Source organism: Ictidomys tridecemlineatus, chromosome 3 (assembly GCF_052094955.1).
Source record: "Ictidomys tridecemlineatus isolate mIctTri1 chromosome 3, mIctTri1.hap1, whole genome shotgun sequence".
NCBI lineage: Eukaryota > Metazoa > Chordata > Mammalia > Rodentia > Sciuridae > Ictidomys > Ictidomys tridecemlineatus.
The window spans coordinates 45288722-45307090 of record NC_135479.1 but is presented as its reverse complement, the minus strand read 5'-3'; the positions used below and the strand labels follow the sequence as shown (position 1 = coordinate 45307090).

The window sequence follows — 18369 nt, the reverse complement described above, 5'->3', positions numbered from 1 at the left end:
CAAGGCCATCCAGGGCAGTAACTTAGTGAGACCTTGTCTCATAATTTAAAGTAAAAAGGGCTGAGGATGTGGCTGAGTGGTAGAGCACCCCTAGGTTCAATCCCCAGTACATAGATAGGAAAGCGTGTGCGAGAGAGAGAGAGAGAGAGAGAGAGAGAGAGGGAGAGAGAGAGAGAGAAATAAAGAGAGAGAGAGAGAAAGAATGAAAGAAAAATAGATGGATCAGGAGCATAGTTGGCAGAAAATTCCCAACTGGACAATGTTGTTTCCCCCAATTTTCTTTTTCATTTTGCCCCCCTCTTTTGTGTGTGTGTGGGGGGAGGGGCGGAGGGTAGTAGGTGGGGCTGGAAATGGAACCCAGAACCTTACCCATGCTAGGCAAGTGCTCTGCCACTGAGCTACAGTGCTCTCCCATTCAGTTACAGGGATTGAATGGGTCAGTAACTCTGTTTCCCCAGTTTCTTGACAACCTCAGCTGGATCCTTATTTTTTTATATTTATTTTTTTTTGTAGCTGTACACAATAACTTTTATTTATTTTTATGTGGTGCTAAGGATTGAACTCAGGGCCTTGCACATGCAAGGCGAGTGCTCTACCGCTGAGCCATAACCCCAGCCCCATAGGTCCCTATTTTTATAAGAATCTCATGTTCAATACAACAGATGCCAATAGCAAGGCAGAGAAGGACCTGGCCATGTTATCCGTCCTCTTACAGGGCACCATGAATCTGTTGCCACCAGGTGAATGGAAGACCATGGACGAATGGTGACTCAAAGCTGACAGTGAGGAGTAGAGTGTCACTCAATTGTGGAGCTCTTGCCAGCATGTGTTGAGACCCTGGTTTGATCCCCAACACCACAAAAGAAAAAAAAACTTTATAATGAAACCTGCAAGAACCACTTAAAATGGATGTATTTCTAGCCATCCCCCATCCTCCATTTTTTCTTCTCTTTGTGCTTCAAGCATTTGTGCTAATCTATTTTGGGCCTCTTCTCAGAGCTTTTGTGAATCCTATGACTCTTCTGGGAATTTGTATTTTCTTTTCATTGTTTTGGTTCATTTGGAAAATTAAGTTAAAATCTTCATATTCATTTTCAACCAAATATGTCTATTTTGCTTGCTTGGAATATTTTCATGAATTTTTAAATTTTGTTCCCAATTTTTAAAAAGTAGTTTAATAGCAAATTGGCTTAAGAAATGAACAGGCAACCATTAGTTCATGTATTAATTTGTTCTAGGTGATATTACAACTTTTTACAATTCGTTTTTAGCAAAGATTTTCCTTTTTTTTTTTTAATCTCTTAACTTTTTATTTTGGAATTAATCATAGTTTCTGGAAGTTGAAACAAAAAGGTACTGGGAGGTGTTACCCAATGGTAACTTCATGTTGAAAGAAAGAGTCTAGCACAGGGTGCAGGTCAGTAATCCCAGCCACTCAGAAGGCAGAAGCAGAAGGATCTCAAGTGCAGGGCCAGCCTCAGAAACTTAGCAAGACCCTGTCTCAAACTAAAAAAATAAAAAAAGGGTTGGGGATGTGGCATCCCTTGGTTCAATTACCAGTACTACACACATACACGTACACATACACACACACACACACACACACACACACACACACACAGAAGGAAAGAAAAGAAAAGAATAAAGTAACATGGTGTTATTTTGTCTTTCAAACTTTAATTTAATTTATTTTCAGTTAATGATATTTACTTCATCTAGTTAGATCAAATTTTCTTGTATTAAAACAACTTTGAGGGACTGGAAATGTGTCTTAGTGGTAGAGCACTTGTGAAAGAGAGAGAGTAAAAAATTTTTTTTCTTTTTGGTACCAAAAATTAAACCCAGGGGTGCTTAACCACTGAGCTAAATTCCCATCCCTCTTACCATTTATTTATTTATTTATTTTTGAGACAGATCTCGCTAAGTTGCTTAGGGCCTCAATAAATGGCTGAACTAGCTTTGAACTTGCAATCCTCCTACCTCAGCCTTCCAAGTCACTGGGATTGTAGCCATGCACCAGCACAGCCTGCAAGAGAGAAACTTTGATAAGAAATAGAACTTCCAACAGGGACAAAGGAAGGTCAATTGTGTATGTGTGTGTGTATGTGTGTGTGTGTGTGTTGTGTGTGTGAAGTGTGAATTGAACACAAGGCCTGGTACATGCTAGGCAAGTGATCTACCTTGAGTTACATCCCCAGTTCCTAGAAGTGGTCAATTTTGTTGCTTTGCTTTTATGAATTAAGCTTAAGGATTTTAAGTATAATTTTATCATTAGACTGAGAAGTAAGAGAAATGTTTGCCCAGAATCAGTGTTCCTTTTTTCTTTTTTTCCTTCCTTCCTTCCTTCCTTCCTTCCTTCCTTCCTTCCTTCCTTCCTTCCTCCCTTCCTTTCTTTACTATTTAAGAGAGGATCTCACTAAATCACTGAAGCTGGCCTCAAACTTGTGATCCTCCTACCTCCATCTTCATAAATAAACTGGGATTATAGGCATGTGCCATCATACCCAGCTCCAGAGTCAGTGTTCTTAACCAGGGTCTTCTCCACAAAGGCTGGGGGTATGAAGGAAGAGTAGGGAGCCCATAAACCTTTTGGAATTCAATGCAAGGCCTTCTGGAATGTGTAGATGTCTGGAGAGAGCCTGGTGCAGCAGACTTGTTAATCCTAGTCATGGCTGCACCTCCCACCCTGAAACGTAGGTGGCGCTCTGCCTTTAGGGTAATTTATACTTAGCTGTTCTTGGAAAATTGGTACCAAGAGCTGCAAAGGTGGTGGCAGAAATCATCATTCTTGCCAAATTTGTCCTTTCAACCAATTTGGTTTTGACAAAATTGTCTTCTTCCCTACTTTCTCACCCAAGAGAAACGGCGTAGGGAAGGAAGGAAAGCCGCCCAGAAGATAGCGACAGAATTTGATCCAGGCACTTCTGTTTTCTTCTCATTCTAGAAGCTGTGCAACTGGCAGAAGCAAAGCTCCCCAGGAAGAGTGTTTGCCAAATGCTAGTTTGAAGACAAGGGGAGCCTGCGACTCCGATTTCAACGATTTGCAAAGAAACATTAATGTAGTGAGCTTTTCATTAAGCCAAATTTATTCAATCTAAAGATAATCCCTTATTCTGAAATTGCATCCTCTCATTTGGTTGTAGGAAGGAGAGGGTGTTCTAAAAAGATATTTATTGTATGAACTCATGATATTGGTGCCTAGCTGGTGCTATTTCTCAGTTGGCCAAAGAACATACTGGCAACCCAAGGAAGGACCTCCAAATTATTTTTGGAATTTTACTACTCTATGGGGTTTCAAAAGTCTAGGGATGATGGTTTGTGGAGAGAGGCTGGCAACACGATCCTAGACCTGACATGGCCCTACTCAGGCTGAGGGGCTACTTAGGTGTGCCAGTCCCCCTCTTCCCCTTTATTACCTGTCTCTCCATTATTTGCAGGCAATTATCTGCAATAACTAGCCAATTACCCTTAAAGACAATTACACTCTTCCATCAGCAAACATTGATGTTCTTTTCTTGGGTCTTTTAATGAAGCCAATATTAAGGGGATGCTTTATTTACATAAAGTCAAATGGCTCCCTTTTACCAGGGTTTGGGTTCAACATCAAAGTTTTAAAATCTTAACTACAGAATGGGTGTTTGGGGCTCCTGGCTGACATAGAGAGAGTTGGAAGGACTCTCCCTCCCACCCAAGATGCTTTAAAAGGTAGATGCCCAGGAGAGCAGTAGTGTATCCCCCCCACCCCCCAGCTAATGAGATCTGAAAGTGCAGATGCCTTGGGCTCAGAGCTGTGAGTGAAATCATTCAGAAGTGCAGGGCTCTGAATGACCACAGCTCCAACACTCCCCGCCCCCAGCCACCTCTGGGGACCTCCAGAGTTAATGGCTTCAGGGAGCTAGATTGAAATGTGCACCTCACCCTCGACTTCTCAGAAAAGCTTTATGCTAGGTGAAGGCTGACCCAGACTGAATGTGGCATCTGCCAATCGGGGCCAAAGGTGCTGGTGGAGGCAAGATCTAGGCCTACAGAAATAACTCCATTGTGGTCTTTGTATGCAAAAAGCAGGGGGAAAGTCTATAATTTTTACCTCTGGGCCACTGCCCCTGTCTTTATGCTGTGGGCCTTACCTGGTGACTATTTGTACTTTACTTCTCTTGGGCAAAACAACAGCAAGATGCATCTTCTTTCAAAGTTAGAAAAAAAATAAACCAAAGTCCGCTCCTGCTGGGCTTATAAAGAGCTGTTTTCTTGCTGAGCTCTATGGCATGGTGGCTCTAATCTGAAATTTCTTTTTAATCATAGCAGGAGTCCCAATTAGCGTGTTGGGTAATCTTTCAAGTAGAACTGGGAGTTCTATGGCCACAGAGAGCAGAAGCAATATTATGTGGGAAGCCCCTGAAAAACAGGGAGGAGAAGGCAGCACGCACGGGCCTGTGCACACGCGTGTGTCAATGAACGTGCATTGGCGGCTGGCTTCCTACTCCCAAGTCCAAGTGCACCAGGACCAGAGGGAAGGACTGGGATGTTGCCCGTGGTGCAGAAGCCCCACCCTGTCCCCATCCGTGAGCCAGTGTGCCAGCACACAGACCACAGACACGCATACCCTGCCTACTAAGGATATATATAGGAGGGAAACCAAGTTCCTGTAAGACCGTAGGCACAGAGGTCGGTGGCGTCCCTCTGCTCTCCCTGGGATGGGCTTCATCCCGGACTCAGCCGGCACCAGGGCCAGCTCTGATCTGGCACCGCCAGTGACCTACTTTCCTTTGTTGTTGTTTTTGGAAGTGCTGATGTCAATGCAGAATTCAGCAGAGAGGCTGAGTGAGAGAGAGCAGAGCAAGCGAGCAGGGGGGCAGAGAACGAGGGGAGGGAGGGAGAGGAGGGGAGAGCAGGTGAGCCTCGGGTTGCGATAATGGTGGCAAGTTACCTGCAACATCCCCCAGGGCCTGCCCAATCTAGCTGGGCTCAGTCTGAGCCCCGTGGCTTTGGGCTAAGTAAACAGAGGAGAGGCTTCCTACAGCTTTCTCTCCCCTCCACACACTAGGAGCAGGAGGTGATGCCCAGGCAGGTGTGCCAGATGTGACTTCCCTCAGATAAGGAGCCAGGCGGGTCAGGCCCTTCCACTCTCTCCCCCAGTGCCCGGAGGTGCTGGCTTCGCATCCATCTGTGATGCCATCAGACAGACGCTAAGCTGCAGCCACCCTGGCAATTGGGACTTGCTGGAGGATCTCTGTACTGGCTGGGGCTGGAGGAAATTGGTCTTTGGGGACACTGCAGGCAGTTTCCTCTGTTCGCCTGTTCCTTGGTAACCCACATGACAGAGCTCTGCCAGCAACTTGCTTCCCCTTCTCCAGTGCCCTGGGAGAGCTGTAGGATTTGGGGGTGAGGAGAGCCCCAGATTCTAGGGTAGCAAGCTCACAGGGAATTATCTTGGGGGCCATTGTCTGCCCCTCTGGGGTCTAAAACTGCCTGGCTTCTGTATTTCACAGTCAGGATTGAACTCTAGCCCTGGGATGACAGGGACTCTGTGCTTCTGACCCATTTGCCAACCCCAGTGGTGACCGTACCACACTGTCTCAGCATCACCTGCTGGGCAGAACCCACAGCCAAGAGACTTTCCTTCTCCCTCAGAAGCTTCAGCCCCCAAACAAGAGTGGCACATGATTAAAGTCTCGTTCTTCCCTGCTCCATAAGCTCATACATTTTTCAGATATGAAGGAGACAAAGCCCTCCTATGCTGAAATTAGACCCCGAAAAATAGGCTACCTGACAATTACTTGTTTCTAAGTGAAGCGTGATCTAGTGGCGGGAGCGCTGGATGGGCTGCCGGGGCTGCGCTTTCTCCTTCCAACTTACTGCCTCTTAACCTCTCTGGGTCCCTTGGTTTGGAGCAGGGATAATAACTCTCCCCCTCCCTCCCTCCGCGGGCTGGTGGAAGGTGTAATGAATCAACGTCTGAAGCACTCTGAAGAGGCCAGGCTCCGGACGCCCGTGTAAGTACACAGCATCACCAGCCACCTCTTGAATCTACATTGAGCTGATTTATTTACCTCCCGTGAAAGAGACAACAATCATCATATTTACACTTCATACGGCAGCGGCTTCCTGCATTTCCCCACAGCACCCCGCCCTCATGCATGGCTAAGGACTCCATTAAACAGGCTGCTTTTCCAGGGAAGAGACCCTCCCTCTCCCAGCACCTCTCTTGCCTCCGGATTGCAGGCTTCTTCCCCAGTTTGCAATCTGTTGCCACAAACCACCGCTCACAGGAGGCCGTATCCTCTCCAAGGGAGGATGAGGAAATGAATTCCATAGGCAAAAGGGGCTTCCTTAGAAGTCAAATGCTGCCAGGAATTCAGAAGGGAAGCAGAGGTGCGTGCAAGGTAAATGGATGCTGTATAAATGTTGCATCATTTACAGAGTGCCCGAGTTCCTTGTTACCACGCAGGGCCGCAGGACTGGTGGCAGTTTAGGCTGGCACAGGTAGGGCTCACCTGCTGAGTCAGGGCAGGGTCGGTTGTACCTTCTGGTTATTGCTGCTGGGGACAGCATTGGATTTTCCTCTTTTCTTTCTGGCTTTTTGACAGCCTTCTTCATTTTCTGCAGAATTCAGTACTTGGTGCTCTTACACAGAAAATCATATTATAGGAAAAAGAAGAAGAAGAAAAGAGTGAAAGGAAAAGATTTGAAAGGTTCTTATTAGTTCTGAGAATTTGAAAGGCTCCAGCTCTTCAGACACCCAAGCCTGGGCCAGGGAGTTTCCACAAGAGCCAGTGTATTTGACATTCTGTAGCAACAGGGTCCAGCACAAGCGTTCCTTGGATGTCACCTGCCAGGAGACGGGATAAATGGATAGTCTGTCCTCAGAGGCAGAGACTGGCTCCCCAGTGCTGGTGCATGAGGGTGATGCCAAGAGAGGTCCCCTAAAGAATGATGTCTCTATTTCTGTGCTCATCCTGGGCTGCACAAGAAGAAACGCTTCTGTCTGAAAAGCAGGATGGGGCCACCGGAGCTCAAAGAATCACACCCGGGGATTTTGCTTTTTTCCCAGGAGAAAGCAGGGGGCTTGGATGGAGGTAGTAGAGGGTGGGGGAGAGTAACCCAGCATCCCCTGCCTTCCTGCATGGCTACTTCCAGGCTCCTTGGGGGCTGATCATCAGCTCCTGGAAACAGAACTGGCTCAGGCTTGTCTCCAAAGGCATGTCACTGCTGGGCCTGCTGGCTTATCTCCCCAGTGCTTTTGAGATCAAAACCCCCAAACTCGTTAACTAAAAACTTTGTTGAGGGAACAATACCCACCGAGGTGCAGAATGTGGTGCCAACTGTCTCATTAGAGTGTCTTTCAGCATGAAAACTCACAGCCGATGACAGAGGGCACTTGGCCACTGCAGTTCAGAATAAGATGCTGAAGACAGAGGAAAACAGCTGTGTCCAGGTCAAAACAGATTAAATTTACGGCTGGCAGAATGTGGCCGAAAGCTGCTGATTGCATGCTTGGGGCCACTTTTTCTTTTTAAGGTGGTTTTCAAAAACATTCTTTCCCCCACTGCTTCCCCACCCTGGCACCCCACAGGACCTGAGCCATGGGCATCAGATGGTCCTGTGCTCCTTAGTGTTGTGGCTTAAGATGTCATTAAATGATTAAAAAAAAACCAAACAAACAAACCCCAGCCAAAAAGTGTACAATGAAATTGAGCCTGATGCGGAAGGAAGCAAACCCCAGGAAGTACTTGGGGGTAAAGAAGAGTGAGCTCTGTACTTTGCAGTGAGGATTCTAAATAAAAGCCTCCCAGGAGCAACAAATCCCAGATGTTAACAAATACAATAGAAACTCGAGTGAGACCATGAGTCCCCTCAATGACCCAGCCGAAGGAACATGAGAGCATTCAAGATGGCAGAAATATAGGCTGTATGAGTTTCTTGGAGCTGCTGAGACAAACTGGTGGCTGAAAACAGCAGAAATTTATTCTATCCAGTTTTGGAAAACAGAAATCTGAAATCGAGATTGTGGTAGGATTGGTCCTTCTGGAAGCTTTGAGGGAGTGTTTGTCCTATGCCTTCTCTTAGCTTCAGTGGTTATGGGGGCTCCTTGGTTTATCTCTGCACCACTCTGCCTGTCTTCATATCTTGCCTTCTTCTCTGGGTGTCCTCCCTTCTTCTGTTCTCTGATAAGGACCCTGGTCATCAAATATATGGCCCACCCTAATTCAAATGATCTTTTTTTTTTTTTTTAGGGGGTGGGGGAAGGTACTAGGAATTGAACTTAGGAGCAGTTGGTCACTGAGCCACATCCCCGGGCCTATTTTGTATTATATTTAGAGACAGGGTCTCACTGAGTTGCTTAGTGCCTTACTAAATTCCTGAGGCTGGCTTTGAACTCCTGCCTCAGCGTCCCGAGTGGCTGGGATTTAAGGCGTTCGCCATAGTGGCACCTGGCTAATTCAAAGGATCTTGTCCTGAGATCCTTTACATAGTAACATCTGCAAAGACACTTTTTTCCACATCAGGTCACAATCACTGGTTATGGGTATTCATATCCTTTGAGAAGCTACAATTCAATCCACTATGTCATCAAAGCCACCAGGAGATCTGCTCCCAGGACAATGCCTTCTCCCTATGACTTCTCCCTGTTGGGTCCTCTGCTTGCCAGAGGGAACATCCCAGAAGCCCCTGGGGCACCTGTGATTTTTGGATCTGCAACAAAGCCACAGGGACATCTAGCCTTTCCTCAAAGCCAGACCACACCTTCCAAAACCATTGTTTTGTCTCAGAGAGTCACTGAGACCCAAGTGCCTTCTCTGGGAGGTGGTTTCTAAGGTGGCAGGCCACCGCAGAGCATCATGCTCTCAAGGCACCCTAGATGGGGAAGGGAACCCAAAGGAAAGTGTTAAGCTTCAACTGAAGCTCAGCTTTTCCAGGGCCAAATACAAGGAGCTTTGCAAGTGTTTTCCAGTCTTTTCTTAATGGAAAAGGGATGGATGTTCATTGTTTTCTCACTCAACCTATTATGTCGTTGCTTAATTCTGATCATGAGAAATCACTTTCTTTGGTTGAATCAAAACTGACCTACCAGGGCTGAGGGTAAAATAACTCAGTGGCAGAGTACTTGCCTAGCTTGCATCAGGCCCTGGGTTTAACCCCCAGTACTGCAAAAAAGAAAACAATTTAAACCAATCTATCTGCAATGCTCTTCATCTGCTGTCCCAGATTTGCCTACAAGAACCCTAGGGATGAAAGCCACCACCAGGCTCCAGGTTGCCCCATTCTAATCATCTGCAACTATGAAAATATTCCCCCAAAGCCAGGTGTGGTGGCACACACACGTGATCTCAGTCCCTTGGGAAGCTAAGGCAAGGAAAATTGCAAGTTCGAGGCGAGCTTGGGCAAATTAGTGAGATCCTGTGTCAAAATAAAATGTGCTGGGGATGTGGCTCAGTGGTAGAACATCCCAGGTTTTCATCCCCATTTTTCTGTTGGTACTGGACAACAGAAAAAAAAAAGGAGGAAAGAGAGAAAGAAAGAAAGGAAGGAAGGAAAGAGAGGAAATATCTCCCAGGTCTCAAGGTACTGGCATCAGAGCCACATGTGCCAAAGAGATCTCTGACCTTCTATGAGCATGCACAATCATCAGTGCCTTAAAATTATCCTTCTACATGCTAAGTGCTCTCTCTCTATTATTTTCTATCTATACAATAGGCTGGAAGGCGGGCATTAATATCACCCATGGTCTGGCTGGGGTTGTGGCTCAGCGGTAAAGTGCTAGCCTCGAACTTGCAAGACCTGGGTTCGATCCTCAGCACTATATACAAAAATAAACAACTGAAATAAAGGTGTTGTGTCCAACTATAACTAAAAATAAATATTTTTTTAAAAAAAATATCACCCCTGATCTATATGCAGGGGGTGAAATCCAGTAAGTGGAAAATGTGGGATTTGAACCCAGATCTGTCTGACCACAAAGTTCTCACATTGTCTTCTCCCTGTGTTGCCTCCCTCATGTGTGAAGAACAGTCTGCCTCCTACGCCCGGGGGCTGAAAAGTAGAGAAAGGACGGATGTCCTCAAAGCAGGGTGAGGATTTGAAGCAGAAACTCCAACTGCAGATCTAAACCAAGCAGTAATGTTTTATTTCCATTTCCCTGAGCACACAGTTTGGTTACACTTGGTTTAAACACACACACACACACACACACACACACACACACACACACACAGGTTCTCGAGAAATGTCAAGTATTACATTTCAGTGGACGTGTATAGAGCAATCAAAATGTTGAACATCCCCAAACAGATGCGAACCTTCATCAAAGTCTCTTCCCAAAGCACATCACTGAGGTCTGAAAAGAGCAACTCGTGTTTCCAGCCCAGTTGATTTCTCTTGCACGTAAGTGCTGACCTCCAAAGTCTGCTCACCTTGCAGGAGAAAATATAGTACAGTCACCCTGCTTATTCAGGTGGCATGATGGGTTCCAAGACCCCCAGTGGATGCTTGCAACCTCAGATGGTACCAGTTTCTATGTTTTTTTCCCCCCTGTTTATGATAAAATTCAATTTATAAATCAGGCATAGTAAGAGATTAATAACTATAACTAATAATAAAATACAACAATTATAACAATATTCTGCAATTAGAGTGTTGTGAATAGGGCCCCTTCCTCTTCCTCTTCCCCAAAATCCTGTACCGAACTCCTCTTCCTCCTCCTTGTGATGGTGTGAGATGATGCAGCACCTACCCTATGTGAAGAGATGAAGTGAGGTGAGTGACGCGGGCACGGTGACGTGGGATGGAGGCCACTTCTGACCTTCTCTGTGGGTCCCTGGGAAGTAGCGTGACGAAATCGCCAACGTCCCACACCGTCCTGCCCGAGGATGTGAATCATCCCCCTGTCCAGCTTATGCACGCTGCGTACACTACCCACCCACTCGTTAGTCACTTGGTGGCCATCTCGGTTGCCACGTGGTGGCATTGCAGTGCTTGTGCTCAAGGAACCCTCGGATCCGGGTGCAATTTAAAACTTCTGTGAAGAGTTTTTGGAATTTTTCATTTGGTAGTTTCAGACTCCGGTTGACTGCAGGTGACAGAAAGCACAGAAAAGTGAAATGGCAGGTAAGGGGGCCCTTGGGTAATTACTATCCCTTTCACAAGTGACAGAGCGTTTTATATTTTCTCCTTCCCACAAATCATTGTGTTTGAGCTTCACTTCCACCCTATGAGACTGGAGGGACAGATGTTACCGTCCCTGTACAGGTAAGAATGTCAGAAGAGAAAGTGTGAGGCCCATGGAGGGAAGCAAGAGAATAACTAGGTACCCAATCTTCTCTGCCACCCTTCTTGCAGGATTTCCACCAATGTTCAAGTTTCAGAGTCTTGAAAAGATTTGGAAGGTTTGGGAAAGGAGGAGGAAAGACAGGGGAGAGAGAGCCAGAAAGGACCATATTAGGAACAGGAAGAAGAGCTTTGATGTCACTGAAGCCAAAGACTCGATTATAGCTTCCACCAGGGACACAGTAGACAAGCAAGAAGAACCAGGCTCCATCAAGGGGGTGAATCCAGAAGTCTTTTGAAATTACATGTCCTTCCCACTCGCAAGCCCTTCTCACTAGCTTGCCCTTCGCAATGACAAGAGTTGGCCCTGGAGAGATCCGGAAGGCTGGCAGATCTGGTGTGCCTGTGGCCAGAACAGATCCCACATGCAGGTGCTTATCTGAGGTCATACTGTCTAATGAATTAAGGTTAATAGCCATAGAGCAAAAGAAAGGGCACTGAACTTTACTCGGCTGTCGCATTGCTTCTAAGTAAATACTTTGGGAATTGCTTCACTCAGGTGTCAAATATTAGTAGCTCCACTGAACATCACATTGATGGCTGCCCAGGGGCCTTCAGGAGGCATGAACAGACCCATCCTTCCTTGAGACAGTCATACTGGTCCTTGGCTAGTGTAGAACACCCGGGGCACAATGCTGGGGATGTAGCTCAGTGGTAGAGCTCTTGCCTAGCGTGTGTAAAGTCATGGGTTCAATTCCCAATGCCACAAAAAAACAAAGACCAAAACTTACTAGGGCACAGAAAAGCTTAACAGTCATGCTTCAAAAAATTCTGTTGGTTTAATAATTCCCACCCTGAAGGGAACTAGCTCTTGCAGCAATGGATCCCCAGAGCTTGGCCCTTTTCCACTATGGCCTGGGAGAAGCCTCTCTGGAAAAAAAAAAATTCCCCGCAGCCCACATTACCATTTTGGGGGACCACTCTGCTCTTTTCCATGGAAAAATGACAAGTTGAAGTTTATATGGTCATTTTTGTTACAGTAAAGAAAGCCTTAAAATGATCACAAAAGGAAAATAGAAAAATATGCCTCCTAAAAAGAGCCGAGGCAAATTATTATAGCAACCGAATCCTAAAAGGAATTTTCAAGTAAAAATATGGCTCATGTGAAGTTGTTATGGCAACTGACATTTAAAAGTAACTGGATTTGGGCAAGTTTCTTTCTCCACCCTCTCTGCAAAGTCTTGCAGGAACTTCATGCTAAAATTATGCTTTAATTTTAATTAGCCAAATAGGTCATAAATATAGCTTATTCCCAAATCCTTACAGTTTTCTACCCTTTGAGCTGCTGATCTACTAATGAGAAAATATTTCTAACAAAAACCCACTTACCATTAAGAACTCCTATCCAATATTTTTCTAATATAATTTATCAATTTAAACACATTGCATAATGTGATATTCTGTAGCATTCCATTAAAATGATAAATAGCAGTGGGGGAAAAAACACCAAGAGATTAAACATATTGTGAGCAGTGTAACTGTATTTAAATAACTCAAACCATTGCCGAGGAAAGCACACTGTTCTCATCATCAAATACAGAGCTGCATATCCTTGACTGTAAGGGTATTAATAGGACAGAAGAAGGGGGGCAATAAGAAATGACAGGCAACTTCAGAAGAAATAAAATTTCTATTAAGCTTTGTTATAAGATTACATCAAAGCAGTTCATATGTTTTAATCTGGGGAGAGCAAAAGCAACTACTTGGGGTTTGTGCCTGGGGGCTGCCTCTGTGTACTGAACCAGACAGTTTGCATAATGAACAATTTTCATTCAATCAGGATCTCAACATAGATAGCTCCCACTCAAAGGTCCCGGGAATAGGCTCATAGTTTTTATCTCCCAGCTCCACCTGCTGGAGAAACAGCGTCTTACAGGGAGAAAAGAATGCAGAGCTGCATTTCCAAACCACTATTCCAAATTCAGGTAAAGTTAGAGGCCCTACTTTCAACATCCCCATTCCAAAGCCAAAATGGCTTCTGTGAAGTACCAGAGGACACCGCCTTAACAACTCTTGTGGCAGGCAGGTAAAGTTCGAGGCGACCGTGGCATGAAAATTTTAGCCTTTTCCACTGCTGCCTGAATAAAGGATCTTAGACGTTGGTGTTTGCATTCTGAGCCAAACACCAGGCCCACTCAAGTTGCTGGAAGGCTGTTTGCCTCGAGTGACCAGTGGACAAGGTCACTGATTTAAAACCCCAAATGTAGTTCCTACCTCGCCAGTCGCCTTTCAAGTTTCCCAGATGTCTAAGGCTTCATGAAATAAAAAGGGGGATGGGATGGAAGGGGAAAGCTACCTAAATGGAATTGCATTTTCATGCACAATGGAAAACTTAAAAGCTGAACAAATCGTTTTGAAAAACTGGCGCAGATGACATTGGCTCGGAGGAAAGAACGTCCAGGGCGAGCCGGCTGCGCCAAGACCCGTGGCTGCGGCCTAATCCGCCTTTATCTGAGGGTTTAGCGCGGCTCCCGCCGCTCACCTCTCTCGTGGCTGGAGCCGCAGAACAGCTCTGCTTCACCTGGCTCAGTCCCAGCGCGGCCACTCTCCTGTGGGGAGGACGCGCCGGGAGGGGGAGCGACATCAAGCCGCGTGAAACTGTTTTCGAAAACCTGGGACGATCATTTAAATGTTTAAAATATGCACATGGTAATTCAAAACTAATTACCCTGAGCACATTTGAAACATTTATGCCATCATTTCTGGATCCTGCCTACTGATTGTGCGCCGCAGCTCACTCTGGTGTTTCTATAAACTGCTTCAGCGATTTTAACTTCCAGGCTAAATCAGGCAGCCGCAGACTCTGCCTCCCGCCCCTGGTTGGTGGAGAGACCCCTTCTCTGACTTCCAGGAGAGGAGGCAGCGCCTGTTTCCCTGGAGAGCCATTTGTCATGGTCTTGTAGTTCTGGCTGCCGAATCATTGCTCTTATTGCTGTTCATAATTGTCATTTCCATTATTTAATTTAGGTTAAAATGACCTCTCCCCCCACCGATTCCTTTTTTTCCTTGTTCCTCCCCATTACCCCTTCCTCTGTCTCAGCACAGCGGCCCCCAATTTCCAAATTCATCCAGGCCCATTATAGAGTTCCCTTGACATTCGTATCCCACCTGGTTGCTTCCCCATTTGGGGGGGTGAATGCAGGACATTTTCTGGAGTCCTAAGGTGACATCCACCAGCCATCTTGAGAAGCAAGACAGAAGTGGGCCAATCTGAACACACGGCAGCCATGGCTGAGGCGCACGTGTTACGTAGCTGAGGCACACACGTGCACACAACACACGTGCACACACCGCCCGACACGTGCACGCGCGCCTCACACACAGGGCAAACCCTGCTTCTAGACTAATTAGACCTAGGCAGGTCCTGAAGCAAATTCATTTCCCCCTTTTGCAGAACAAAATGAGTTCTCCTCCTTTGGGGGTACTAAAGCAGCATGCCGGTGGCTAAAAGCCCAAGATGGGTGACGTTGTGGTGGAAATCACTTCAACTTCCTAAGCCTAACCAAGGAATCTGACCTCGGGTTGGGGAGCTGCAAGTGAGAGGGGCATTATTCTAGAGTCAAGAAATTAGCTTATAAGTATGTTCCAGGAAACAGACAAATGAGGGCTGGCGCCTTATTAGTGCTTTGAAGATGCCAGTGGCAGGTTTTAGATGTTTAGAAATTAAAAAAAAAAAACAACAACAACAACAACAAAAAAACTAGGTTAGATTCCCACAGTCAGCTGAAGTTTGACAGAGTGATATTACCGGGTTTAACTAGAGCCATTAAGAGACTCTTCATTATCCCCACACCACCGCCACCAAAGTTATCACATGAGCCATAATGCAAGAGAGAATTTTCATTCCATCAACAAGAGAGGGAGCCAGTCTATCTTTGTCCAAAGGAAATGAGCAGCCCAGCATGAAGCTTGTGAGGAATCGAGTGTACAACACTCCAATAACATCCCCTGCAGGATTTCCTCAGCGATTTAGTTGGCTAAGCAGAGGCGGGCTGCACTGGAGCAATCTTCCTGTGGACCTAGCTTGCAAGCTCACCAGCTCCATGAGCAACAGAAAGGTCAATTAACGACAAAGAACACTCAGGAAGACCTACATTCCACAGGGCTTAAGTATTAAGCTCCAAGGAAATCAAGATCCAGGTCGTTCTCATGATGTTCAGCAATCTCATTTATTATTTTTCCACGAAGATCTACCACTCAAACCAAGCTAATTTCCTTGGTATCACCTGCGCCTATTTTATATTCTCCTACATAGTGTGCTGTCCCTTCAGCATGAAATGGGTTTTTCTTTTCCTCCTGCCAATCCATTTCTCGCACCTTCACAATGACAGCTTGCAAGTTGTGTGGCTGCCTCTACCAGCTTGTCCTCCCTTCCCTCCACTAGACTCTTCTCTTGCACCACATACTCGATCTGCTCTGAATCACTCTGCTTGTTGATAAAGCACGTTCTTCCATTTTGTGAGCCTTCCCCTCCCAGATTTAACATCGGGAGAAGGGACTTCGTCTTACATTTCCTTTGCATTTCCCGGGGTGTTTTAAGCAGTGTTCTCACAATAGAGACACCCGTGTTAGATATACTGATGGACCGAGTGGGTTGTAGCTGGACTTAGATGACCCAGCACACCCCCATACACGGAGCAAAAATTGCACCCACCCCTTGTTCAGATGTTCCTGGCATTCTATAACTTGCCCAAAGCCAGATTTATTGCTCCTGCTGTAAAGTGTATCTTCTCTAAGCCTCACTTAAAAGCTACCACTTGGCAGAAGATCAAGTTAGAAGTGCAGGATAGCAGGTGATGGTGAGGGTAGGAGGGGATAGGGAGGGCAGGGTGGAGCAAATAATTGAAGCTCCGAGAGCTACCAGCTCAATATTTAACCTAACTGGTAATTTGCTGTGACAATTATGCCACGAATGGAACACTACTACTATGCAAGAATGTCGCTCTCTAATTAAGAGGGCTCTGCTTTTCCTAGTCACCCGCACTTTAATAACACACACAAAATGAGACTTGGCTCCAAGGAGCTAAAGGTTCCATTAGGAGGCTTGTGTAGCATGCGGCTGTGGTGTGCACATCGGCCATGAGTGATGCTGGCCGGTTAAGCCTGCTAACACCTTCAATTCGCCCTCAGATGGAGACAGAGAGAGCACCGTTCAGGCCCTCACCACACGAACCCCATTTGACTGACAGGCATCTTCCCGGAAAGCTTGTGCGTGCCTCCACTGCAAATCGACACACTTTCCCACAGCATCTCTTTCAACCAGGAAGGCTCGGCATGGGTTTGATCCTTAAAGAGTAACTTTAATAAGGATTTTCACAAAAAATAAAAGTCTACGGGAACAAATCTTCCTCTTAAAAGATGGAGAGCAAGGGCTGGGGTTGTGGCTCAGCGGTAGAGTGCTCACCTAGCATGCATGAGGCACTGGGTTTGATCCTCAGCACCACATAAAAATAAAATAAAGATATTGTGTCCACCTAAAACTAAAAAGTAAATAAATATTTAAAGAAAAGATAGCAAGACAGGAACAGGAATACAGACACATGCACACATTACCCCTAAACCTGCTAGCCAAACACTCTGGTATGAGACAAAAGAATAGTATTAATATCACGGGTATAAAGAAGGATGCTGCCATATTCTAAACTGACTGCTGGATTCCTGAAACGTGGCTAAGCAAGACAATTTTTTTTTTTTTTTTTTTTTTGCTTAATTAGTGGTTCCTTTATGGAAGGTTTGCTGCCTAGAGAGAGCCCATTAGAAGAGAGCTCATTTGCAGGGATGTACCTTATAAAGCTATTCAGATTTTAAATAAACAGTGGAGAAGGAGATCAGTGGCGGCGGTGGTGGGAGAGAGGGTGTTATGGAAGCAGAAATGCTTCTGCAGAAGTCAAGCTCGGCATTACAAGCCTGAGTGCTGAGGAGATCAGCTTTCCTAGGCAAAACTATAAGCCTTTAAAATTTTAGGCCAATAGAAATGACCTCTGTACCATGGCTGACTGAAGATATAAATAAACTTCAACATGAACAGCAGTGTCAACGGTGAGAGGAGATGAGAGTCCAATTGGGGCTTATTTTTAAAAAGTCCCGGTTGTTCTGGCTCCACTTCAGGGCAGGGTATTCATAAGCACAGAGCTGCTGCTCCCTGCTGGGAGCTCTCCTGCTGGAGGCACCAGCCCCTTGGTTACCTAACTACTGAAAGGAAGCTATACCACACACAAGTTAAATATAGGATGGGTTATCTGCATTTTACAAGCACCAGCACGTTATCTGAAGAGGCTGTCATTTTTAATGACAGCACCAACTTCCAATTACCAAACTGGGTAATACACTAGGGAACAGGTACAATTTTATAAGAATGGCTCACCATTATTAAAAGTTTACCTGATCACTTTTGAAATGGGTATAAATATTAAATGGGAGGCGGTTGGGATTAAATTTTTCACCAGTCTTTTTTTTTTGGTGGTACTGAGGATTGAACCCAGGACCTTGTGCATGCAAGGCAAGCACTCTACCAACTGAGCTATATCCCCAGCCCCCTCACCTGTCTATTTCAAGGCTGAAAAAACAAAAATTGTTTTCTTGAAAATTGGATATTTTGAGATTTGCCATCAGCTAAGAAGTAGGGGTGCAAGGTAACAGCTACAAAGAGCCTGGGTGAAGCTGAAAGCCAGGTGTTTGGTTCAAAGCCTTAAATACATCCACAAGTTTGCTGGCAAGTCACCAGCTATCATGACAAGCTCCATACAAATTGGGGTCTGATGACAGTTAAAGCAAGTAGGAATCTTTTTTTTTTTTTTAGTAGTTGTACACAATACCTTTATTTTATTTATTTTTATGTGGTGCTGAGGATCGAACCTAGGGCCTCACACGTGCTAGGCAAGCGCTTTACCACTGAGCCACAACCCCAGCCCGCAAGTAGGAATCTCTTATCCCAAACCCCATCAAACATTATTCACACAGGGTACCAACTTCTGGGGCCTTCTCCCTACTTCTATGGCTTCTACATAATTTCCTCATGAGTAACGAATGTAGAATGAGTAACTG

At 45.6% G+C, this 18369-nt stretch overlaps 1 long non-coding RNA gene and 1 other non-coding gene across 2 annotated transcripts; both read right to left on the bottom strand.

Moving 5' to 3' along the window:
- Positions 1-10105: 10105 nt before the first annotated feature.
- LOC144375801 (uncharacterized) lies at positions 10106-14568 on the bottom strand. Its single transcript, XR_013435675.1, has 2 exons — positions 14434-14568; positions 10106-11068 (listed from the first exon to the last, which is right to left on the bottom strand). It is a non-coding gene; the product is annotated as an uncharacterized LOC144375801 (long non-coding RNA).
- Positions 14569-17782: 3214 nt separating this feature from the next.
- Positions 17783-17855, bottom strand: Trnaa-ugc (transfer RNA alanine (anticodon UGC)). Its single transcript has one exon. It is a non-coding gene; the product is annotated as a tRNA-Ala (tRNA).
- Positions 17856-18369: the final 514 nt, after the last annotated feature.